Source organism: Ochotona curzoniae, unplaced genomic scaffold (genome assembly GCF_017591425.1).
Source record: "Ochotona curzoniae isolate NIBS_2020 unplaced genomic scaffold, NIBS_Ocur_1.0 contig_2692, whole genome shotgun sequence".
Taxonomy (NCBI): Eukaryota; Metazoa; Chordata; class Mammalia; order Lagomorpha; family Ochotonidae; genus Ochotona; species Ochotona curzoniae.
In genome coordinates, this window is record NW_024465556.1 from 3,034,198 (window position 1) to 3,061,304 (window position 27,107).

A 27,107-nucleotide genomic window follows, 5' to 3' on the forward strand; every position below is an offset into this window, starting at 1 on the left:
AAAGCTGGTCCAGCGTGATACCCTAGTGTCTAAATCCTCACCTTTCTTTCTGTCTCTCCTTTCCTCTGTAAATCTGCCTTTCCAGTTAAACAAAATAAATAAGTCTTAAAAAAAAAAAAAGACTGAAAAACAATTGATTTGATATTATAAAGAAAATTGGCTTTATCCACTTTGGGTTGCTTTTATTTGCATAGTATAATTGGATCCAAAAAATGAGAGTTTTAATTTCATATCATTTATTTATCTTCTTTTAAATACATTATTCAAACTAGGGCAGTTTTTTTGGGTTCATTTTTAGGATTTAATTTATTTGTTTCACTGTAAAAAATTGCTGGTCCATAATACACTTACCTAGTGTACGTGTGACGGGATCAGTATATAAAGACCAAATGATACATGAAAGTTTACCAAAATTAGCACATTTGTATCTCAACCTAAAATTTTTGCTGGGATAACAAGATGCAAAAACTGTAATGTTTTGATTACAAAAGCTTGAACATGAGACAAAGTTATCTTATAAAAAGATTTTGTCTTTGTGCAGGTAGAACTGGAATGTTGTTCAGGAGCTAGACACTGACCTTCGTGACAGTTTTGACACCTCTTTTACTTCTGAAACACCATACATTCTGATCTTCCAATCCATTTGTCCGTTTAAGGACTTGTTGTATTGCTGTGAGACACTCTATCAGGACACTGTGTTGATGGTAACAAGCAAGCAGAAAAAATAAACTCTGCCAAAGAGGGTAGGGTCAAAATATCTTAGTTCAATGGCAGTTGTACAATGATTTAAGCTGCCATTTTCTGTGTGAACATCCTATGTTGGAATGCCAATACCTGGTTACCCATTTCTGGCCTAGGAAAGCAATTAATTGGTAGCCCACATTCTTTGGTAGCTACCACCCATGTGGGAGACGTTCCTGCTTTTGACTTTGACCTGGTCAAAACCTACCAGTTATTGCAGCTATTTGGGGAGTAAACCATCATAAGATAGATCTCTTTGTCTCTCCCCATATCTCTGTCTTCCTTATTTCTTTTTTAAATAGTAGTAATCTAGTGAAATTGAAGGGCTTTTTTCTTTATATAAATGCATTTCAATAGTATACACCCAAGTAATTTAGTAGGTTTTTATTTTTAAGACCACTAATTTTATTAATGTAAAAAGAATTTTGAAGACAGTGACTGTTCTGTCAAACAGGAAACCAGCCTATAGAATTATACCATAAAATTAAGAATAAAATAAAAAAGTTAAGTAGATTTTTAAAAATAAGTAAAATAAAAACAAAAAACAAACAGTAGACCAAATGGCCAACAGGTTGGAGGAGAGGACAGAGAGAAGGGCCCAGGCATACCTTCAGGAAAGTGGGAAACTCTTGCTATGCACCTGGCAGAGGAAATTGATAGGAAGACAAATATGAGAACTCCCTGAAGACCTTGAAGGAGAAGATTCTCTTTTCCTTCTTTTTTTCTGGGTTTTTAAATATTTATTTATTTTTATTTGTAATCCAAATTTACAGAGAGACAGAGAAACAGATCTTCCATCTACTGGTTCACCCCATAAATGGCCATAGTGGCTGGAGCTGGGCCAGCCCCAAGCCAGGAGCTTCTTCCAGGTCTCCCACATCAGTGCAGGATCCCTGGGCTTTGCAACGTCCCCAATTGTTTTCCCAGTGCGTAAGTAAGGATCTAGCTCAGAAGTCTAGCAATTGGGACATGAACCAGTGCCCATATGGAATGCTAATGACTCAGGTGGAGGATTAGCTTTGATAACCCACTTCACTTGCCCTATCAATCTTTCCCTTTGAAAGACCAAGGGGAAAGGTCACACTAGGCTGCAAACTTTGGAGGCTCAATGCTGGGGTTAGGGGTTAGGGACTGAGGGTGCCCTGGAGAGCATCAGCAGGAAGGTATCATTCCACTCTCGTAAATCCCCATAGCAGTCCCAAGACTGCTTGGCATTGGCCAGATGTAGCTCCTCTGGGCAGTATTTTCTTCAGCACCAGAATCTAAGGACCACATAGGCCCTGCCCCTTTGCTCCAGCTTCTTTCCCAGGCTTTCAGTCCTAGCCAGGCTCCCCACTGGTTTTTTCCCACATGGGCTCCGCCATGATGTTTCAGTGCTTTGGGGAAGTGGTCATCTTAATCAGGCTAAATCGGTAGCTCTAGCTTCTTGGAATGTTCCTCCCTTCACCTGGCTGCTTTCTGGCTGCTTTCACCAGTCATACCAAGTAATCTTTAATTGCTCTGTTTATGGAGCCTTAGGGCTTCCCCATCTGTAATACTTAAAGTACTATTCTGCTAAAAGCAGTGGAAATTGGTTCAAATATGTAAAAAAAAAAAAAAAAGTCCTTAAATATTGTGTAGTTGTTCCAAACAACTTCTCCATTTACTCTCATCAGGATTGCTTTATTTCTGTCAAGTGGATTTTTTGTAGAAAAAAATCAATTTCTTATTAGTCCATGAGATAAATGTGTGTTTTCTCAGTTACAGAGTGCAGTGATCTTTTTGCCACATGGAATACTGACCAGGAGTGTTCTCTGGTAACTGTAGGCATTCATTAAAAGTGTCAGGCTGGGGTACTGCCCTGCCTACAAATTGGATCCTGTGCTGGATGCTCCTGAGAGTAAGCTGTGGTCCCGTTACATCAAATGTGTCTAGAAGCTAATGATCTGTCTAGAGTTTTATGGTGTGGTCTCATTAGTTTTAAAATAGGCAACCACTGAACAGGAATGTTTTGTAACAGCTACTCTCTTTCACGTTTTTATAAAACATTCATAGTCACCTCAGCAGAGACTACGAGTACTTCAACCAAATCACCTGAAAATGTTCCAGATATTGAGTAAGAATTGTAGATTGGGCTAGAAGTGTACTCTTTAGTTGTTAACATAGTATGGGCAGCCACTGTGCTATGACCCATCTGTAGGTATGATAGCTTGCTCAAGTGCAATGGGTGAGATAAATAAATGCTACAAGTCTTCTAAGTACATAAATCTACTAACTTTATCCCAGTCATATTCTTACAGAGGAGATTATGGTTGCCCTGTTTTTAAATAAAAACTCTAAGGCGTGGAGAATTTAGTGCTCAGGTAAAGGATTAGAAATGCTATGGTATAAATGTGCTTTCCAGTCATGACAAGTGCCTGGTAAGCCTGATATTTATAGGACATATATAAATGCATATATACATACACTGTTTATCATATATGTGATATATATGTATAAAGGGATAAAATGTGTGTAAAAGGAGAGAAATAAATGATGTGAAATTAAATTAGATAGATAGATAGATAGATAGATAGATAGATAGATAGATAGATAGATAATAAACCATGTTTAAAACTTTTTTACTGGGTACTGGGACCAATGTCAAGGCTTTCTTGCTTACTTAGGCTGGCACCCTGCTTCATCCTGCTGTTTGCTTGCATGATCAAACTTTTATGAGTATCACCTACGAGTCTTGTTAACCTGACCGTTTTTATTGTAGAACTGTAGCCTGGAACCACTTCAGGCTGTCAATTTTTTGTCTAATTTCTGTTGCTACACTGTGTGGCGTCTTTTGAAATTGGTATTAACCCCAGTATGTTTGGAGAGTTGTCTTATCATGTTAAGTAACTGGCTTTAGAACTTGGCTCAATTTGATCAGACATTACCAATAACACATATCACACTTCTCAAACTGATGAATTTTCTAAGCAATGCCTAATATCACCTAGTAAACAATTAGGAATTTAAAATTATTGAAAGGTAAGACTAATATAATTTCAGTAAAAGCAGCTTCCTTGTTTTTATGAGACTCTAGAACAATATTCATGAACAAACTAAACATTCAAAAATCTGTGGAGTATGCTTTGAAAAATAATCTCTTTTTAAATTGATTAATTTATTTTTTATTACAAAGTCAGAGATACAGAGAGGAGGAGAGACAGAAAGAAAGATCTTCCGTCCATTGATTCACTCCCCAAGTGAGCACAACAGCCGGTACTATGCCGATCCGAAGCCAGGATCCAGGAACTTCTTTTGGGTCTCCCACACGGGTGCAAGGTCCCAAAGCATGGGGTCGTCCTCAACTGCTTTCCCAGGCCACAAGCAGGGAGCTGGATGGGAAGTGGAGCTGCCAGGATTAGAACCAGTGCCCATTTGGGATCCTGGGGTGTTCAAGACAAGGACTTTAGCTGCTAGGCCATGCCGCCGGGCCCAAAAAATAATAATCTTAAGGAACAGGCAGTGTGTAACAGTGGGCTTATCTGCAGCTTGGTATAGACACATCTTACATCTGGGTGCCTGGCATTGAGTCCTGCTGCTCTTCCAGTTCATCTGGGGAAGCAGCAGATGATGGCTCCAGTACAAATCTCTACTCACCCATATCAGCTTGGACTGGGTTCCTGCTCCTCACATCAGTATGGCCCAACACAGGCAATTGCAGATACTTGGAGATAGATATTCTATATGTATGTCTTCTGTCTATCCTTTCTCTACCTTTCAGAATCATAAATAAGCAATATACTGCATATTATATCAAAAATATATAATAAATTATACATATATCTGTACATGCATATATACATATATGTGATTTTATTTGTTAGAGAAAATATCCCTATGTAGAGAGACGATCAAGGAAGTACATTAGTTTTTTTTCCCTTATAATGCCTTCACAGATAAAACTTACCTAGATTGTACTAAGATTTTTGTGACATTATAGCTAAAAGAATCTGCCTTCAATAGTGTGGGCATTCTAGACCAGGCAAATTTTTTACCTTTGTAATCTCAGTGACTGAAAGCATCTTCTGGCTCCTGTAGAGCAAGTGTTCCTTGGTATATGGTCTTCCCGCCCCTGAACATACAATTAATCATGAAGAATCTTACTTCTTGGAGAAGTCAGTACAAGGAACTTGACCACTGTACCCATGTGGAAAACCTAGAAGAAACTCCTGACTCCTGGCTTCTGCCTAGCCCAGCTTTGGCCATTGCAGCCATTGGGGTGTGAGCCAATAGATACAAAATATCTGCCTGCCTGCCTGCCTGCCTGCCTGCCCGCCTTCATTACTCCCTTGCTTCCTCCCTCCCTCTTCCTCTCTCCTTCACTTCCTCTGTTTTACACTCTCTGTATAATTTTATCTTTCAAATAAATAAATGAAACATAAAAAAGGAAATATGAATGCATTTGACTCCTATTATACCATTGCCAAAATAAACATCTTTTCTAAGTTCTAGCAGTATTGTATATGTTAAAGGAATTGTGATTGTGTTTGCCATTTTCCAAGCATATGTATGAACAAGTTTCTTTATAGCTGTATTTTGCCAAATTATTTGAAGAAATCACGAAGAGAGGCTGACGCTCTGGAACAGCAGGTTAAGCCACTGATTGAGACACATGCATCTTATATCACAGCACTTGTTTGAGTCCTTGCTGCTTTGCTTCCCATTCAGCTCCCCTCTGATATGCCTGGGAAAGCAAGAAATGAAGCCAAAATACATGGGTCCCTGCCATTCCCATGAAAGATGAGATGAAATGCTTGGCCCCTGGTTTCAGCCTGACTGGGACTTGGCTGCTGTCGCCATCTGGGGAGTAAGCCAGTGGATGGAGGACTCTGTGTCCCTCCTCTCTCCCTCTCTTTCCCTCCCTCGCCCTCTTCATTCACTTCCCACCTTATCTCTCCTGTTCTTTCACTGGTTTTCTTTCAAGTAAATAAGATAAATCCTTTTTAAAAAAAATTGAAAATGTACCTTCCATATACGCAATAAGCCATCAATAATTAGTTGCAAAAATTGGCTTTGTAATGACTTTTAACTTCCCAAGTCAGTGTCAATATAAGATTTCAATATTGGGGCCCGGCAGCATGACCTAGCGGCTAAAGTCCTCGCCTTGAACGCCCCGGGATCCCATATGGGCACCGGTTGTAATCCTGGCAGCTCCACTTCCCATCCAGCTCCCTGCTTGTGGCCTGGGAAAGCAGTCGAGGACGACCCCATGCTTTGGGACCCTGCACCCGTGTGGGAGACCCAAAAGAAGTTCCTGGATCCTGGCTTCGGATCAGCATAGCACCGGCTGTTGTGCTCACTTGGGGAGTGAATCACTGGACGGAAGATCTTTCCTTCTATCTCTCCTCCTCTCTGAATATCTGACTTTGTAATAAATAAATAAATCTTTAAAAAAATTTCAATATCAAATTAAAATAATTCCAATTCCAGAAAAATCATCCCCTCCTCCAATTAGTATGGTGGGAGGGATTAGCTGCGTGACTTCCGTTTAATTGATGTTGTATCTAATGAAGTCTGTGTATATGGTTTAAGAACTCAAGTCAACTTTCCTATTCTTCGTACCTGCAGAACCGCTGTTTAGTTTGGTAGCCAAAGAATTCATAAGTTTGTTTTAAAATATAGGTTTGTGTGTTATAGTCTCTGCAAAACACAGTAATTGCCTACACTAAGTGTAAATTGCATTAAAATGTAGAAATAAATATAAACGTTTCTATATATGTATACACTGTACATACATACCAAATCATGTATTTCAATTTGTTTTCTGAATTACTAAGGAGTCATAGGTGTTCATCATGAAAAGTATACTAACAGCTATTGGAGTTTATTGTTTTTAGTTTAAAAATTATTTTAATGTTAAATCATATTAACATTTGTAATAGTCTTATTTGTATAATATTTTAACTTTTAACCATGGGCATAATCTAAACTTGTTCAGATACTGACTAGAAAGCGTAGTTGGTCCACCTTGAAATTGAGACAACACTACATATGCTGCAAATGGTTTATTTTGGAAGGCATAGTCTTTTTGTTAAATTCAGCCTCAAACATGAACCTCAAATTATTCATGCCAAAAAATATAATTATGTATATTTTATTACTGGTTATCAATATGTGTCTTTTCTTCTGGGCAATATACATTGGAATAAAATAGCTCTTTAGGTGGATTTTCAACAGATTTATTGGGGATTGTTTTGTGGTCAGCAGATTAGCATGCAAATATTAGATTCTGTATGAGTATGTGGTTTCCATCCCAGAAATTCCTTAGTTGTAATCTAAATTCCTGCTAATATGCTCGGAAGGTGCTAGAATAAAGTGTAAGTATTTGAGTTCCTGCCACTGATTGGTGAAATTCCTGACTCTTGGCTGGTTAAAGTATTCAAGGTGTGAGCTAGTAAATAGAACATCTCTCCCTCTCTCACCTCTCTCTGTCTCTCTGCCTTCCAATTAAAGAACAAGCAAATACATATACCAAAAAAAAAAAAGTGTTATCATTGAACATGTGTTCAAATTTAGATCTGTGGAAAAAAATCATGATTTATAAGGGTACATTTTAATAGCTGCCCTGAGATGCCAGCAAATCCCTACTCCTATCCCTTCAAGTTATGGTTCACATTTCCTGCTGAGAGTCACTGCTGCCATCACTGTTAATATTTCATCACAAAGGCAGACACTCATATGATGGATATTTAGCATGCATTCAATGCTCATTTCCCATTGACAACTCTATGTATCATGCTCCAAAGATGATTTATATGGATCCCAAATATGTGAATCTCACTTCTGATTTATGTGTAAAGATCTTTTATTAAGGAATTTAAATCTATCCCTCTTTTCTAATAAACTTACAGAAAATTATTTGAACTCTAAAATTTGCATTCTACAAAAAATTATTGATCATAGTTCATTATTATCTTGAGTTGTTACTATGATTCAGCCATATGGTATATAAAGATAATTCATTCATAAATCTATATGATTTTATAAAGCAATTTATAAGAAAGTATATGAGAGTGTTAATATACTGTGTATGTTTTTACAGAAGTACTACTATATAGAAAAGAATTTTTCCTTGTCTTATGCTTACCATATACCCTATAAGATGCAAAGATTCAAAATTAAGATTTTTTAAAATTCTTTGAGAGTAGAAATAATACAAATAGTTCATTGATATGTTTATTTAAAATCTCCTCTATCATTGAACATTGAATAAATCAGTGATAATTTACTGTATTAGGAGTTGTTGTTTTTCATGTTTAATAATGAAAGAGCTTATTTGAAGCATTTTTTCCTTTCTAAAGGAAACTATTGTAGGAAAAGTTTTAGTTCACTTTGTGACATTGTGACTTGGCTTGAGTTTTTAAATCAGTCACTATGTATTCTCCTCTTCCCTTGACAATGATTTGAGAACCAGTTTTCTCTTTATGAACAAGTGAGAAAGAGTGGATTTTTTTTTCCTTTTAATAAGCTAATCATTCTTAGTATTTGATCTGGTTTCATTTTTTTCCATGTTGCTCTGACTTCAGAAATTGTTTATATCTTAATAAGTATGTGTTCTGCAAGCCAAGTGCTTCTTATGTTAAAAAGAATCAAATACTGTCAATTTTGTCTCAGATGATAATTATGCTAAGAACTTGTTTATGTGGACACCCAGAGAATCTCTGATCAATTGGTCATGTAGAGTGGGCTCTTTTCAGTCCTTTCCATAGTTAAACTTTATATTTTCTTAAATTTCAACAAAGAAAAATAAAGAACAAAAAATAAAATAAAATAAAAAACAGAGGGGAGCGGGAAGGAAAGCAGTCAGACAGGTAGGCACAAAGTGAATCACTTCTCAGAATGACTACCTTCATTTTGAACACATTTGATGAGTGTCTGAATCCAATGTCTGAAGCCTTGGATTAGCTAAGAGAAATGCCTTATGGCTTTGTTGTTGGTGATCATGTTTGTTTTTGTGCATCTTCTCTGTACAAATTGTTTCTTACATGAAGGTGGACTTTTTCAGCTATGTACTTCATCACACATATAGCTAGACCCTTATTCTTCATGTCATTCAGTCCAAATTACCATAGTTGCAAATATTGTGATCATAAGAATAGATACATTTTTATATAAGAAAGTTACCTGGAAATTGCTTTACATAATCAGACCAACCCTCCCCCATTATATTTTGACCATATTTCCTTAGCTCATAAGACATAATACAAAATGACAATTAATTTTCACTCAATCTAAGTTATCAACTAGAAACTGGTATGGCATATTTTCTGTGATTCAGGCTCTCTTAAAATTGAATCTCTTTTCTACCCTGACAACTTTGGCACTGTAGAAATTGCTTCAGTTATTCACTAGAAAATTTTTCCTGCATTATGATTGGCAGAAATCTAAGTATTTCCACATTGATTCCTCTCAACAGGCATATATACATACCAAAGCCCAGAATTTCTTTTTTTTAAGATTTCTTTATTTTTATTGGAAACACAGACTCATAGAAGAAGAAACAAAAAGAAAGATCTTCTGTCTGCCAGTTCAATATCCAAGGGGCTACAGTGGCCAGAGCTAAGCCAATCTGAAGCCAAGAGCCAGTTGCTACTTCTTCGTCTTGCACATGGGTGCAGGGTCCCAAGACTGGACCATCCTCAACTGCTTTCGCAGTCCACAAGCAGAGAGCTAGATGAGAAGTAGAGCTGCCAGATATGAACCATCGCTCATAGCAGTTGCAAGATGAATAGTTAGTCACTGAGCCGTCACGCTGGGCCCCCCACAATTTATTTCTGTGTAACTTATTTTAAGCTTCATCAGTTTAAATCTGTTTAAATAGGATTGTGTAGCTAAAACCCAATAGTCTTTGGCTACAAAATAATGATAAAAACTAGATTGGCTTCAGCCCTTTTTTCATTTCAGCTCACTTTTTTCTTTGAAGATACAGACAGCTAATGGGATAACTAGTGATTTAGTGCTCACTTGTATCCAGACATTGCCCTACATTGATCATCTTGTTGAACCACTAAAAAATACTTCTTTTTTGCTGAACTCCTTTGTTCCATCTTGGAATTCACTTAATAATTTAGGGACTATAAGAAAAGGAAGAAATAATGGGTGCTAAAAGTTGTAACTGCCTCTAAAAAAATGTAGATAAAACCTCTTATTAACTCTTCTACTGTGACTCCAATGTAACAAAAAATTCTACAGTTAGTGTGATTTTATCATTTTATTTAGCCATGGCAAATTAATTTGAATGTTTTACATGTATCCTATGAAATTATAAAAATTGGTGAGATTAATTGGAAAACAGTAGATTAGAAAAGGTTTAATATAAGCAATAACATATCTTCTTTAGATGGTTTTTAGTGATATATATCCACTCCATTGTTATATTAACCTATAAATGGATTTTTTGCTTCATATATATATATCTACCTATAGATGTTTAATATATATAATATATGTGTTACATAAATTTATATATTTAAAGGGCAGATGGACAGAGAGAAAGGGAGAAATCCAAAGAGAGAGAGAGAGATGTTCCATTAGCCGTTTCATCGTCCTAAAGGTCACTACACTTGAGGCTGGAACAGGCTTGGGCCAGGAGCTAGGAACTTCATCTAGTCTCCCACATAGGTTCAGGCCTTCAAGGACTTTACCTGGCTTCTGTTGCCTTCCCAGGAGCTTTTACAAGAAGCTGGATCAGAAGCACCGCATATGGAACTCAAACCTGCACTCTAATATGGGTTGCTGACTATGCAATCTGTGATTTTGCTTGCTGTGCTACATTACCAGCATCAATCCTTTGCTTGAAATCTCGCCTGCCTCCATCCCTCTTTAAAGTCAGCATAAATAATTTTTAGAAAATTATCATCCAGCCATGTGTATTTCTTCTTAAACTCATTGTGTAGTTCCCAAGGGCTTTCAGGGGAAGTGGCTGGATTCCACCCTAAGGGACAAGTCCTTTGTACATACTATTCTTTGTCTGCTCTGTAGGCTTGCCCTCTGTCCCAGCTCTGCTCCTGTGCTACCATTACTCATCATTCCCAAAGATGTGCTCCTGTTTGCTGCAGCACTTTGTGCACTAGTTTCCTTTTTTCCAAATGTTTTCTCAGTCAAAATTTGTTCATACATTGATTCTTCTACAACGTTTTCCAAGAGGTTCTGTAATCCTTCCTCCATGGCCCAGTAGTAGCTGATGTATTTTGCATATAATTTTGCTTGTGTTGAAGTTTTTGTGATTCTCCCTCCATCACATCACATGCTTTTGAATGATACAGAGAGTATTATGTTGATCACTGCATTCTGAGTGTACAGAACTGGGCTAGGATGGTTAACCTTGTTAAATCTGAATATGACACACAGTGTTCTGTCTTCAAACCAATTTGACAGAACCTCACAGGTGACCTTTAGCGTATTTTTTAATCCCCACAAGTCCTACTTGTTTTCTTGAAATGTAACATGGAAATTCTTGCCTGAGATGGGTTGTTGCACCTATTCACGTATGTGTAAAAGTTCCTTGAAATTTCAAAAGAATGAAAGATTCAAAGGTGGGGTGATAGTGCTGTGGTTGTATCCTTCTTTCTGCTACAAAGGTGTAAAAGATTCATGATTGTGTAAGAATAGTAAGGGAGAAATAAACTGTGGTTGGTTTGCCTTTTTTCACTATTTTATGAGGTCCTTTGGAGTACTTTGTTGCTATAGAAATACAGGGAAGCTGCCCTAGTTTCTTCTTAAGATACATAGCTCTATAGTTCCAAGTGAGCGTAGGAAAGATTATTTCCTTACTGGAAGAACAATAATATCTTTAGGTCAAAACTCACTAATCAAATTGATTAGCTATCACCCAGAATATCATCCTGAAAGATCATAATCCTATTTGTGAAACATTTTTGACATTATCTATTTTTCATTATTTGGTGGAGTGAAATTTTATTGTTTAGGGATATTCAGTTACCTTGAGAAACCAAACTTGAGAAAACAACTGGAAACCATCTTTATTGAAGAAAAAAATTTAGAGATAATACTGAAAAGGAAAATGACTTGAAATGTGTTCTAAAGCAAAAAGTCAAGTTGTTTATTATTGAAGGCTACAGAAAACTTTGTTTTCCAGGCTGTGTTCCCAACATTTCTTTGTTTTATCAGGTTTTTAAGTCCTAGACTGATACATTGAAAGGTTAACTCTGAAAGAAGCACCATACAACACCAAAGAATCACTTCCAGAAGAGAACAAAATTTGAAAGATTTCAAATACACTAATTTATGATCCAATATGTAATTCTGATAATTAATATAAAATTCCAATAATAATTTTGTAATAGTTCCCTGAAATATCACCTAAGTATTTATTATACATTTTTAAGATAATGTTTTGCAAGATAGAATTTTGTCTACTTCCAAAATATTGCTGGGAAGCACATTGAGATTTATAGAATTTTTAAATATTGCTATATCCAACTCTCATTTATCATGTTGGAAGACTACTTTCTATCTACTTCTTTATGCTCTATCAGATGATTGCACTCACTTATCCATTCCCGTCGTACCTAAATGTGTGTAAACTTTCTTGCTACAGTCCTTATCCCAATTCTGACTTCTCCCTGTATTCTCCCCCCTCTCTCTTTAACTGTTACAATTATTAAGTTAGGACAGGAAACTCTAATTCCTCTAATTCCTGCTGGAATAAACAAGTAGCTGATCCTTCATGCGAGGTCTTTGGAGAGCTTGATCAGGGATGATTCTTACAACTTTAAGGTAAGTCTGGAGCTCAGATTTCTCCACAACACTAAACCCCACAGTAATTGTACTGCCTTTGATTTGTTGTTTCTTCTCTCCATCAATCTTGAGGAATAGAAAAGATAGCCTGAAGCCTGTATGAGTTCTGTGGTAGCAGAAAAACACATCTAAAGTGGTTATGAAGGTGGCTATCCTACTATGCAGTGTTATAATTCCAGCTCTACCCTTTTACTAGGTGTTCAATCTTGGACCATGCGCATACATTCTCTGAATCTCAGGGATCCCACGCAGCAAAACAGTGTTGACGGATGTATTATAATTACTCACCTGAGAATAACCAAACAAAAATATGGACCATAATGTCCTTAGCACAATGGAATCTATTTTTATGTAGAAATCTGGAAAGTGTGTCATGATTATACCTGAATGATTACTTTTATGAAGTGTTTCAGCTGCTACATTAGGAATTTTATGAATGAGGCTGAGAATACGTCTGTGAACAAGGGCCCCAAGTGATGTTATGGCATCAAGATGTTTTAGAAGTGCTGCTTAGAAAACAGTCTCTGAATTTAATGTGAAAACAAGTAGAAATATTGAATTGTATATGCAGTTTCCAATTTCTTTTCCTGCTGTGCATTTTCCAAAAATACTCTACCTTCTAAGCATTTGTAGCACAAAAATAATTTCTGTTTATGCAGGTATATTTGGAATAACTATCATTTCTTAATCCTTAACTTTCGAGGAAAAATTAGCAATACACTTAATCATTTGAATTTATGCTTACACGATCCCTGATCAGTCACAAATATTAAATTTAGCTATGAGATTGCTTTAATCATCTTTAGTTGTATGGGATGTATTTAAGTTGATAGCATAAACAAAATGAAAGAGTTTTATGTTGGGGATGGGTAAATATTTAAAGGAATTTTTCTAATCTAAATACATTGTGTCCTAGCCAATTTGAGGTTAGAATAAAGAACCAAATCTTGAACAAGAGCTAAGAAAAACAGTCACAATCTTCTTTTTAACTAGAAAAGATTTGTGATCAAATAAAGATCACAGTAGCAGGCATATGGTATAGTAAGCAAGCAGCTGCTTGCAATGCCAGCTTTCCATATAGAGTACTGGTTTGAGTTCTGGCTACCCTGTTTCTGACCCAGCTCCCAGCAAACTAGTTTGGGAAGTCAACAAATTAATGCCCAATTGGTTGGACCCTTACCATCACCATGGTTAACCAGGTAGAGTTCCTGGCTCCAGTTTTATCGATTGAGACTAGCCCAGCCTTGACAGTTAGTGCTATCCGGGAAGTAAACCAGCAGGTGCAAGATTTCTTTTCTGTTTTTGTATCTCTCTGACTTTCTGCCTTTTGCATAAATTCAATCATTTTTAAAAGCACATCTAATTTAAGTACAAGTGCTTGTTGATATTTAAAGAAGTATCAGGTAGAACAGGAAGGAACTAGTAAAGACATTTATGTTGGGACTCAGTAGCGTTTGGTACAGCAGGCTATGCTGCCACTCACAATGGTGGCATCATGTATCAAAGTGAGAGTTAGATTCCTGGACGTTCTTCTTCCAGTCCAGCTGCCTACTGAAAAACATCCAAAGGCAGAGGCAGATGGCCCAGCAGACTCCTGACACCTACATGGGCGATCGGATGAAATTCCTGGCTTTTGGTTTCCTCCTGACCTAGCCCTGGTTGTTGCAACTATTTGGGGAGTTAAGTAGCAGATACATGTTTCTCTCTCTCTCTCTCTCTCTCTCTCTCTCTCTCTCTCTCTCTCTCTCTCTCTCTGTCACTCTGCCTTTCAAATAAACAGTAAGTAAATTTTAAAAGAAAAAGCAATTCATGTTGGTAAAGGAGTCATAGCATAAGTTCATTTCTGAACAAGTACGTAGGAAACATCTGTGTCTTCTGTGTTTTAAACAGATCAGTAAACTGAAGGTGTAACGAGAATGGAATGATGTATACAATAAGGATTTGAAAGCACGGCATGCATCAGTTCATCAGGGAAAATGCCTCATATATACTGTAATGTGTAACAGTGATGCTAGCTGTACAGAAAAGCAAGCGAGCTGCATTGATTTTCATTGGCTCCTCATGTTCCTGACTAATGCACTTGAGCATGTAAATAATGCATACAACAGATTGCGTTAGAGGTGACTGTCTCCTGTTTGTATGCATAAGTCAAAAGGCATTATTAGTGCATTAGTGGCTGGGCATCAGTTGCAGACTGAAGTCTGTTTGCTTAATGACTGTCACAAATGGGAAATTCAATAGCCAAGGAGACCAAGCAAGACTAACTTTGTAGATTATTTGTGAATTGCCTTCTTTTGTATCATAAAAATTAAAAAATAGTTTGTGGAATAAGTAAGAGCTTTCTTAATGCATGAAAACTGTATTAAGTAGAGGAAGATACAAAAGATCTTCATGAAGAAATATTACATTGTCTTGCAATCCTAAAAGTTTGTGGTTACTATTGCTGTTTTACTGTAGCGAAGATAATTGTAAATTAACTGGTATAACAAGTATCATATGCTTTCATCGATAATTTGTAAAGTCTGGGGATGAACAATACAATGCAAATCTTTTTATTTTCTTTTCCTTTGTTTTGCCATTGTAGAAGTTTGGTGAAGAATAATGGTTCTTCCATGTAATTTCATTATGATAGAAAAATAACCAAAATATTTTCCTCTCAGCAAAACATTTGCATCAAATCCACAAAGTGTTAATTGCACTCTTTTCTCATATCTTTGCTAGTCATTCATCTTGACTTTGTCACAATAGGGAAGTCATTGATTTGCTCTTAGGTTCACTGATGTGTCTATCATCTATTTCTGCAATCCTTCAATTTGTTAAGCTTCCTATAGTATATCAGGTTCCAGCATTAGGGAGGATTCCCAAAGGTGGGGGGAAAATCCCTTCTGGTTTGAGTGACTGTATTGTTTTCTTCGCTCTAAGTGAAATTTTTAAAAGCATTAAGTACTAATAGTTTTCAGTTGAGAAGATGGGGTGTGTGAGGTTTATAAAGGAAACACCCAAGACATAGGAATCCATCGCCTCTGCACAGAAGCAAGTTAATTTCCCGACTGTGCAACAAAAGGTGACCTTGTTATTTAATAGATACAATCATATTATTTGTTCTAAAAATCCATTCTAAATCCTTACATGTAACAGACCTTTTTTTCTCAGAACTTGAAGTTAGAATCCCAAATTTGTTTCAGTAATATTTCACTTTATAATAGATTCAGATTTGCAGAAAAGCTGCAAATATATATATATTTATAGCAGCTATATATATACATATATACATGTGTATATACATGTATATATGTATATAGCAGCTTCTTCTGTACTGGACTCCCAGTTTCCATAGATTTAACATCTTATGCTACAATGTGCAGTTGTTACAAGTGCTGAATTATTGGTGCATTATTATTAACCAAAGTCCAACTGACATACTAAAACTGTGGTAGAGTGAAAGGAATATAATTCATATATAGTTACATATGGTTTCTGTTGTAAAGCAAAGATTAATTAGAAGATACATGTGCTAAGAATGGGATTTTTATTAATTAATGAGACCTGGGTTTGTGATTCAGTGTGACTAGATAGTAGTATAGCAAATGAATGACTTTGTGGGGACAGTGCTGTGGCTCATCAGGCTACTCCTCCACCATGTGGCATTGTGTCCCAATGGGTGATGGCTTGTGTCACAGATATACTCCACTTCCAATCCATCTCTCTTGCTTATGGCCTGGGAAGGCAGCAGAAGATGTCCCAAGTTCTTGGATGCCCATGCCCATGTGAAAGATCTAGAAAAAGCTCATGGATCTTAGCTTTAGGTCAGCTCAGCTCTGGCCGTGGCAGGCATCTGGGGAGTGAATAGTAAATAGAAGCCCTTCTGTCCCTATCTCTTTTTTCTGAAAATCTTTCAAATAAAAATAAATCTTTTTTATTAAATTTGCTTTATAGATGCTCTTGTATTTCAGTAATTTTAATGTATCACTTAGATTTTTTCATGCTGAGGCTGTGTTGTGCCATAGCACATTAAGCTGCTACCTATAGTGCCAGCATCACGTATGGGCACTGGTGTGAGTCCCAGTTATTCCCCTTTCAAGTCAGTTCCCTACTGACTTGCCTAGGAGAGCAATATGGCCCCAGTGCTGGGGCCCCTGCAACTTTCTCATAGATCTGGGAGAAGCTTTTTACTCCTGGATTTAGCATAGCTCAGCCCTGGCTATTGCAGCCATTTAGGTAGTGAGCCAGGAGACGAAGAATCTCTCTCTCTCATTCTTTCATTCTCTCATTCTCTTTCTCTAGCTATCTATCTGTCTCTCTATCTATCTATCTATCCACCCATCCATCCATCCATCTATTCCTCCCTTTCTCCTTCCTTCTTCCCTCCCCTCCCTCTGTAACTCATCCTTTCAAATAAATAAAATTTTTTCAGCATAAAAACATGTTCTCATTTGACTTTGGGGGAAAAAATGTGCTAGTCTAGCAAGGACTATCCTTTTAGCAGTAACAACATTTACTGAGGACCATCTGCGTGCCAGGTGTTTTGTAAGGTGTTTGATACATTTCCTCTTCAATATTAAGAGTTATGCAAAGATAAACCTTAAGTTGTATACATGGAAATTGAAGCTCAACAGATCAAATAACAAGGTTAATACACCCTGGGAATCAAGGATGTAGTTTTTAAGGCGGCAGAGGTGAGACAGAGAAGAGGAGGGAGGAGGCAGAGGAAAAGGAAAGGGGAGACAGATGGGAAGAGAAAAACAAAATAAACTGAGGGGAAGCAATCTCCTAAAGCATTAAGTATTTAAAAATCTTGTTTATAGCAGGAGATTTGATATTTAAATTTGAATCTTGATTAGAATGGAGTGTTTTGTCATCGTAGCATTATATAACTCAGGGTGATTAGTCCAAATTGCCACTTTGGTAAATAGGCTGTTTTTTAAATATTGTAGTGTTCTCAGCAGGTTTGCCAGTAATGTGATTTAGACTTGGTTTGACATCGAAAGTTGCTGTGAGCTGTGAGAAGTATTAATGAAATGTGTGTCACAGGCTTCCATCTTTTACAAGGAGATGTTTAGAAACATTATTCATAAAGATGCTGACAGGTAGAAAATTTATCAAATAAGATGGCCCATATTAACCACTTAAAAATAAATTCTCTTCCATCAGCATAGTTGTGAAGTTCTGTTAGGCAAGACTTCTAACGAGGACAGTTCTTGTTTTTTAACCACGTGTGTATGTATGTGCGCATCTTAGTTATTGTTGTGACTGCATACTCCCAGCTTTGCCTCCCTTTCATGAAAAAGAAACGACAAAAAAAATACACCTATGGGAATCATGTATTCTTGACAGCCATAATTTCTCTAATTTCCATAGCTGTAGTATGTTGAATTTTGGGGAAGCTGTTGCCTAATTTTAAAATGTAGGGAATCACTGGAGATTTATCAAATATAGTTTTAAATGTGGTCACTATACTTTAGATTAACATCTTCAAAGAATGTTTTTTTTCTAGTCCTACTTATTAAGTAAAAATTAGATTTCTGAATTAAACGTTATTATCAAATTTTGGAGGCAGGTAAGTTGCTTGTGGATTCAGAATCTTTTTGCTTAATCATCAAATATACTACTTGGAATTTTGTTCTTCAGCCTAAAGAAATGATAATATTATTGAGGTTTGATATTCTGCATCTGTGGCAACAACAGCATCAAGAAATTTCTGTGTTGATGATATTTTCTGCAGTATCAAAATGGGAAAAGCACAGGTATAGCAATCAATTATATTTTGGGGGACAGAAAAAGGAAGTAAATTTATAAGCATCTTTATCTTCTCTCAAATAATGAAGAATGTAAATAATCATCTTAGTCACTGTACTGGCTTGCAGAGAAGAGACATGCAGAGGACAGCTTCGTGTCTGCTAAACACTCCCTGGCTTTCTTAACCTGATTGTTTCACTGGACCACATGCTTATTGAGAAAGACCAAGAAACTTCAGACCAGTGTGATGAGCATGAACTAACTTCTTTTGATCAGAAATCCTATTCTGTGACTGCTCCCTGCTACATTGAGAGTAGTCCAAGAGCTTTCTTTGCTCAAAGCCATCTCACAAAATCAGTGGTGTTAGTTTGTCTAAAATAACTGTTGCATATTTTACTTTCATTCTAAGCTTATATGCCCATGGAGCATCAGGAAATAATTGATGCATGTCTCCTCTGTGCCAGTTATCTTTTTATATACTAAGGCTACAGCAATGGGGCGGGGGGTGGGGATCCTTTGTCTCACTAATGTGCTAATTGTGAGAACTAGATGATGAAAAAAAATCAACAAGGAGCTTGTATTCTATGTTAAGTAGTGGTGAATGGTATAGGCAGAAATTAAAGGGACTTGAGTTTGGGGAAGAGGTTAAGATTGTGTTTTATTTTTATTGCTAATAACATTGTATTATGTGATACAGTTTTATAGGCACTGGGATTATGGGTTTTAATGAAGACTAGAAGGTTTTGCAGAAAAGAGTGAAACAGATAACTCAAGGTGGCCAGGGAATTAGTCATGTGGCTATTAACAATAAGAATGTACAGGCTGAAGTATGTGTGGAAGTCCTGACATTGCTACATATGTGGAAGCATAAATCATGACACATTTCCTTGCATGTAAGAAGGAAGGAAAGTATTTGGTTAAACCAGGTCTCAAGCTATTTGAAGTGTTTTCCTATTCATTATGTTGTAATGCATTTATATTATTCATCTGTTATGTACAGGTAAAATAATTGATTTTGATGTATTAAAATCTTCGCACCCTGAAAACTATAGTAATCATAAGATGTGGGATTCTATAACATGTCTACTTTTTTCCTTACATATTCATATTAATGCTTTGAAAGGTTACAGCTTTCTTTCATAATTAGTTGTGAATCACTTTTGCTGGGAGTGTAATTGGTTGTGAAATTGTACTTTTTATGTACAATTTTATGTAATGTTCTTCATGCTTTGTGAAGAAAAGAGTTCACCAGTTCTCTTATTGTTGCCTTGTTGAATAGTTTCATTCAGAAAGAGGAAAAAAAAACCTCTGAAAACATTGTACTCAGAAGGTAGTTTTTTGTATTGCTGGCTTGCTGATAAATGCCTAAAGAGTAAGTAGCCCTGAAAAGTAAAATTTCCTGTGTGCTAAATAAAAATGGAAATGATAAATTAGATCCTCAGCGCTTTAAATATAATACGAGTGTTGTCCTTGCAAATGGGATAGATGCATTTTCTTGAGAGTCTAAACACTAAAGGTTTCATTCTGGAAAGGTCTTTCTCTGGAGGCTTGTTCTGGTACCTTAATGGCTCTTTGCTGTATCCAGGCTTCTGGGCCTTCTGGTAAGCCAAGATCTCCTTTCCAAGGTGCTACGTGAGCAAAGCAGATCCTATCTTCTCCATACTTTTTATATTGCTGCAACAAGAGAACTAATAACCACTAATAACATTGTATTTTTGTGAATAAAATAAAAAATAGTGAAGCACAAGCAAACAGGTATTATTAGTCCCCAAAGTGCCCAAGTATCACCTGTTCCTTTCAGTGTTTCTGTGATCAGCCTTGGATTTGGAAGGCAGGAGATGAACTCCTCTGTTGAATTCAGATGAGTGCAATTAGCCTGGTTTTAAGGATTAAAGTGGATATGAACTTGCAGTAGGGTATATGCGGAGTGCAGACTATTGTTACCGTTTTACCTAGCACATTCCAAAATTACCCTTGAAAATCAAAGTACTTGTTTCTGCAGAATCCTCAGGAATAGCCACTGTTCACACTGGAAGTGAACAAAACTCTCAGAACTTGTAGTTAAATAGTAAGCGATCAGCTTTCATTTAGTGAAAAACGCTTCAGCTATCAAATGAGCATAAATAGATTGCAGTTCTGACTTCAACTTGTAGTAAATGGGCCGCTTGGGAAGTAGGAGGAAAATAGTGTTAGCTCCTTGACATGGAATTGATGGGGCTTAAGTGAGATTGGCAGTGATCTCGGTGTGCTTTCAAAGTGGGTTCTAAATTAGTTTCATACAGGATGACTGAGGAAGTGCAAGAAAAAACCTCAAAAAGGAGGTAGCAGACATCTTCCTAAAGGAATACATTGAAAAGAAGCAGGAAAAAATGAGAGATTAAAAAGCAAAATAGTATCAGAAGGGATGTTTATCTGCTAAATGTGAGAAATATGAACACATTTTTTTGTGTTCAGAAGAGAGAGGAAGAGAGAGTATTACAGATTGACACCAACTAGGAATTTTTGTCTCAGAAGACAAGACTTGGCATTTCAAAGGGAGAAGAGACCACAGAGACCATCTGGTCCCATGTCTGTGATAGGAATCTCAGAGACCCACGAAGTTACAGGTTAAATGGGTTTCCTACAGCAAAGCTCCCCTGAGTCCTAAATCAAACACTTCTCCCCCAGTCACTTACTGACTTTTGGATTCCTCAAGGAAGCTTCAGGATCCTAAGCACTGAGCTCGGGTTTGAGAACCAAGCTCTAGACAAAATCCAAAGCATCCTCCTGTGTTATTCCACTAGCATCTTAGCTATCACATGATATCCACAGGGACTTGAGATTTCTTTCAAATTATTTTTTCAAAATAATCTGAATATTATTCAAAACTATCTTAGCAGCAACAGAGTTCCTGGTTTGTGGTAGACAGTGAGACAGTGAAGAAATATCTAAGGAGTTGTAATTTGCATAGAGAACTAAACTGCAAAGACAAGCTATGGGTGCAGGCAATTTGAGGACTAAAAGCTCTGAGGAAGAAAAAGCTTGACGATTTCAATGGTTTTTGAGAAACAGTAAGGAAGCAGACGGGCTGAAGAAAGGAGCAAGGAGAATACGTTGCAGGTTGAGACAGCATGATACTTATCACTGCTATGCAAATGTAAGGATGAGGGGGATTTAGAAATAGGTGGGGAAGAGCAGCTGGCACTCAAGGAGCAATTCTTTCAACAAAGATATGAATTCAGAGTAGACAGTGACCTGCGGTTGCTCATTCTTCTTCTCTTATGTTCCCACCTGCACTTAGGAGAAAAGAAAACACCATATTGGGAAGACAAAACAAATATAATAAAGCTCATTGAAGAGTAGATCAATCTTAAGTATTCTTAATCCACACACACACACACACAAGAAAGAAAATGATTACAGTATGAGGTAATTGATATGTTAAAGTCTAAGGGAGATTAGTTCACAGTGTGTTCATATATCAGAGCATCCAGTTGAGTACGTGTGTGTATATATATTATATAAAATTTTAGTATAGTATTAAATATATTATAGATGTATAGGTTTATTTTTCTGTCAGTCATTCCTCAGTAAAGTTTGGAAAAGGCCAAAAACTTCCATAGGCAACCTGAGCAAAAGGTTTTATAAATCAGATTCGATCAAGATTAATTTTGAAGTGCTCTGTTTATATTAACACTTGCCGCTTTGTTCAGTTTTTAAACAGTGCATACCTCCCTACACACTTCATACAAGAGAGCAGTATGCTGAAAGACGGGAGAAGTTCTCTATTTCTACTACAAAGACCTGTGGGTCTGAAAGCAAAAAAAAAAGTCTCTGGTCACTGTGCTAAACTTCCCTGGGAGCTTTTGCTATCCACGCCCACTGGATTTGGGGTACTTTTATGAATTAATAAGAGCTGATTTCCAGGCTGTACTTACCTCGTGAAGCTTTCAGTGAGGACCACATTCCCCAGTGGTTTTTACTTGGCACAGTACATGCTGCTAAAGGAGAAGCTCCGGGTTTTATGTTACAGGATTCAGCCAGATATACTGCCAGACGCAATTAACCGATTTTTTCTTTTCATGTAAAGCACACTGGTGTCTTAAGCCACTCCATTTGAAATTTTTCCAGGACTGGCAGATATGGGACTCTGAATTGAATGGGGGAAAGGTTTTCTGGGCCGCTTCCTTGCCTGTCCATTTGAAAATGACAACAGCTGTTAATGGAGATCATTTAAATGGGAAGCTGAGTCGTGTTTTGTCCTCCTGGAGGTGATCGTTGGTATTTTTCTTTTTACCCTTAGTTGGACCTTCTTCATCCTACTCCTGTGGATCTTCAAGGAGCAGGCTAGTTTCATCTGTAGCTGTTTCTGCTCAAATGTATATACAGTGGAAAAGATACAGCCCTTAATCAGGTCACAAGACCCCATGTATTCATAGTCACTTCTGAGGGGCAACTTCCTGCACAGAAACCACAATAAAAATCATGTTCTAAAATGCACCCCATTTCCTAAGTTATAAGCTTATTTGTGAAATTACTGATTTTTGTATTACAAAATAGGGAGACTTTGTTTAAAAACCTCATAGTAAGGATAGAGTTGGAAAAGCTAGGTTCAGACAGTAAATATGTCTTAGTTTTCCTTTACTTCATCTGAAACAATGAAAGGAAACAAGATGTAAAACTTGCCATAGTCACTCACCTGGAAATCAAAGAAGCCAGGTTTAACATCGAACTTCACCAATCGCAGCTACAATGACTTGGGTATGGGAAGCCCATCTAATTTTTCTGCATTCATACTTTTTTTATTAATTCTTTTAAAAGTGCCTCCTAATTTTGCTGCTGTAAATATTAAAGAAGCATGTTTGTAAATGCTGTTAGCTCTGCCTGGCAGGTGTAAGGTAATCTTGCCAGCTAGCACAGTTTGTTAACATTACAGCTCTGTTTTATTCAAAGCTCCTTATCAGATAATCTGGTTTCTTTTAATGTACCCTTTTGATATCCTTTGAGGCAATTAATTTGAACTCTATGATTTCATGTGACAAACTAAGGCTCTAATACCAAATCAAGTATGCATATAAATGATATTAAGGTATATGGTACACAATGGACATGATACGTGTGTGCATTCATGATTTTTTTTCTTGTAACTATTACAGATGACATAGTTTAGCCATTGTTTGTTGAGCCTTTTTTGTAAGTCTTTATTTGAGAAAACTTTAGGAAAAAGAAAATCTGTGATTTCCCTGAAAATAGATTGTGACTTGAATAGTCTCCTTTTGTAAATGATGTGTAATGTCAAAGCCAGAGGGAAGCACTGGATCACTTCTTCAGTCATTCTACATTGGCATCATTAACATTAACCATGTAACAGCCCCTTTATGGTTTTCAAGTTAGTTATGTTCTTTACAGAATTTGAAACCATCAAAAATTACATCCCATTGCTTCACAAAATAGCATGCACATTTCCACTTATGAAATAGCATGAGCTAAATGTATTGTTAATGCGATCATGCCATTATATTTCCCTAATTAGAATTATTTGTTGAGACTGACTGACAACATTGTGTCTGGTTTCCCCTCACTTAAGTGTCAGAAAAATTATTTAGATTTTTGCATTTGAGGTGCTTAGTGGCAAGAAGGGTACCATGATTACCCGGAAAAATTAGGCTTCTTGTGACGGTCAGAGTTGAATTGTCAGGTATATGGCAAGCATCTCATAATGTTGGCATCTAACTTATAATCATTTAAAAATTATCATCCTTATTCTCATATTTTAGAAAGTAGCTTATTGAAAATAATACTGAATTAATAAACAGTAGTATATTTACCCTCTAATGTAAATATTTTAAATTATGATTTTTCTTACCAATAAAGTAGGAATAGTACTTCTTGATCATCTCTTACCTCATTGGAGTGTTTTGAAAGTCCAAAGAGATGCTATTTGTGAAGACGGTGTGAAAATTGCCAAGTGTTACATAAACAAAGTTCCATCAAACTGAGGCTTGTTAGACAAAGATGGTATTTTCATGGAGGGTGACAGTTCACGGTAAGAAACAGAGGAAGATTTTCATGAGCTCATGATTTTCCGGCAGAGGGAAGTCTAGAACTCATGCTGCAAATAGGATAACCTAGAAAGGAATAGGTGCCTTCATTATGGTCATGACCTCTGCAATACTGCCAGTGTCACATAGATGCACTGCTTCCATCCTTTGCTTTTTCATTTCCTAACCAGTTTTCTATTAATACGCCTGGGAAGACAGCAAAGATGGTGAGAAGTAATTGGATCCTTTCCTATTATGAGAAGACACTGAGAGGAGGACTGAATTCCTGGCTTCTACCGCTCTCGCTGTTAGGACATTTGGGGAGTAAACTAGCCAATTATAAGTCTCAGTCAGTCTCTCGTTCCATCCCTTTGTCTCTTTTTGTAATTCTGCCTTTAAAATGAAATAAATAAATCCCTAAATACATATATATGTATGTATATATATAAAGGAATGAATATATTAATAAGAGATAATCCTGTTTAACATCTGCTTGGGGATTACATAATGCTTCTCATAAACCTGGCTAAATAATAGATCACAATTTACAATTTGGGGAGTAATTCTGAATTTCTGTACAGCAGATCTTGAATATCCACTGATACTCTTCTCTGTTAGGTAATGCCTATTTTTATGTGTTGTAAGGTGCTTTCACTTCTCAGAGAGATGTGCAAATCAAGTTAGCATACAGTGAAAGTGCTGAGAAAGCTGTAGGCATAAAACTTTTTATCAGCTTATTGGAAATAATAGGACAGATTCTGAAAGTGACAGAAGAGAAAGGATCTGTGTGAGAGAGAGCATGTCAAAATTTAGCATTGATTTTTTTTCTAGCAAAAAAAAAAAGCATTACAAAACAATCATTGTTTTCACATAGTTTTTTGGCAATATTTTATTTTTTTAGATTTTTAAATTTTATGATACAGTTCCATAGGCTCTGGGATTTCCCTTCCCACCTCCTCAAAACCCTTTCCCTACTGATTCCCTTTTATTGTTACAATAGTATAGTCCTTCATAAATGGTCACAAGTCCACCATTCTGTTATTTAAGTGTGCTCTGACATTGTAGATTTGGGCAGTGGCAGAGAGTCCAGCATCCTATTGTCTACCATTTGTAACAAAAAGGTCCTAACTAGAGACCCTTATGCTCAATGGAATAAGCCAATCCCCAAAGCACAAATATGACATTTTCTCTCTGATAGAAGGTAACCTTCCATGTAAAATACTAGATCAATAAATATATAGGCAAACATGCATGTACATGTAGTCATCTAGACGAATTAAATAATAGAGACTACCATATCGAGGTGTGAAGATACAATACAGTATGAATCTCCACTTCTGAATAAAAGATGTACTCCCAATGAAACCATCAAATATATTTTGGCAACAGGGTTTTTATGTTTGAACATACAAAACTAATTCTTTTCAAAAAGCAATTTGCTTTATTGTTAGTTTCCATTTTGCTTTTTCTAAATTTCTGAGTAAGGCATATTTCTTTTCATGTTTCCTGACAGTCCTACCTATGTGAAAATCTGAGCTATCTGTCAGAAATCATTATGTCAGCCGTAACTGCTATTTGATATTTTGCATTTATATCGAGTCTTTCAATAAGTACAAAAAAAAAGAAAGAAAGAAAGAAAGAAAGAAAGAAAAGGCACCAGAGTGCTTGAACCACTTAACTTGTTTTTCTTATTTTACAAAATTCACTGGGGAAATTTAATATTATACAGAAGTGTGTGACATCTGGAACTGAATCTAGGAAAGGCTCCCCTGAGACCATCCCAGTGAACATCTCCATTTACACATGGCAAAGTGTGACTACACAATCCGCTAGACTGCTGGTTGCATTCTTTAAGTTTGCCTTCTTAGGTGTCATTGTCACCTAGGAATACATTAGGAATGAAAATTCTTACAATGGTGTCCCCAGGAAAGCTGCAACTCTTGGGTGAAGACCAACAATTTGAGGCATGATTCTGATTTGGGCTGCAGCTTGAATAGCCTTGGACCAGGTTTCATTTCTCTGTTACCCCACTGAACTGCTTTTCTTCTCTATCAAAGTCTTTCTCTTTTAGAATTCAGGAGAATGAACCTGAGCCCTGTGTCTGAGTTCATTAAACATTGCAGAAAAATCAAGGAAATTGTTTAGTAATAAGCTCTAAAGATCATCTTTGCACAATTTGAGAATAATTAAATGAAAATGGTATTCTTTAGTCCTGAACTGTTGCCTCATTTCTCTAATTCCAGAACTCAGGTTCTCCTAGAATCTCTAAATGTATTCAAGGATGTTACCCTAGCATCCTCTATAGAGAAATAGTCTTAATATCTTAATTAAAATGAGCCATTCCCATCTCTCTCCACCTTTTCTATAACCAGAGTAATAAACAATTGCAAAGACTAGTAAACAGGGCTTAAGCCATCTTTTGAATTTTTCCACTACCTGACAGATGTGTAATACATCTTTAACTACCCTTGAAACTCATGTATGTTGCTCTGAATTCTTAAAGAGTTATTTTAGAATACTGAATAAGAAGCAAATAACAGTACATACTGTATTTAATCACTAAATGTAGATTGCTATCATTGAACTCCAAATAATATGCAAATTATTCTTTTGATTGGCTTAAATTGGCTTACTTAGATTCATTGTAATTCTCCCATAAAACAATTTTAATGGTCCTTTACAAACAAATCAGGTAATGTTTTTCATCAGTGAATGCCTAAAGACACAATGAAAATCTTCCGCAGAGGGAAGCCAATTTACCATGATGCCAGTAAGCCTTAAACACGCTTTCCAAAGCCCTGTGCCTGATTTTGGACTTGAAATTTTGTATTT

The 27,107-nt window shown here is 36.6% G+C and overlaps 1 protein-coding gene and 1 pseudogene across 3 annotated transcripts in view; one reads left to right on the forward strand and one right to left on the reverse strand.

Moving 5' to 3' along the window:
- Positions 1-27,107, forward strand: part of PRKG1 (protein kinase cGMP-dependent 1) — a 1,092,100-nt gene that overhangs the window by 500,297 nt on the left and 564,696 nt on the right. The gene's annotated exons all lie outside the window — the stretch shown is intronic.
- Positions 1,859-2,135, reverse strand: LOC121153522 (annotated as a pseudogene).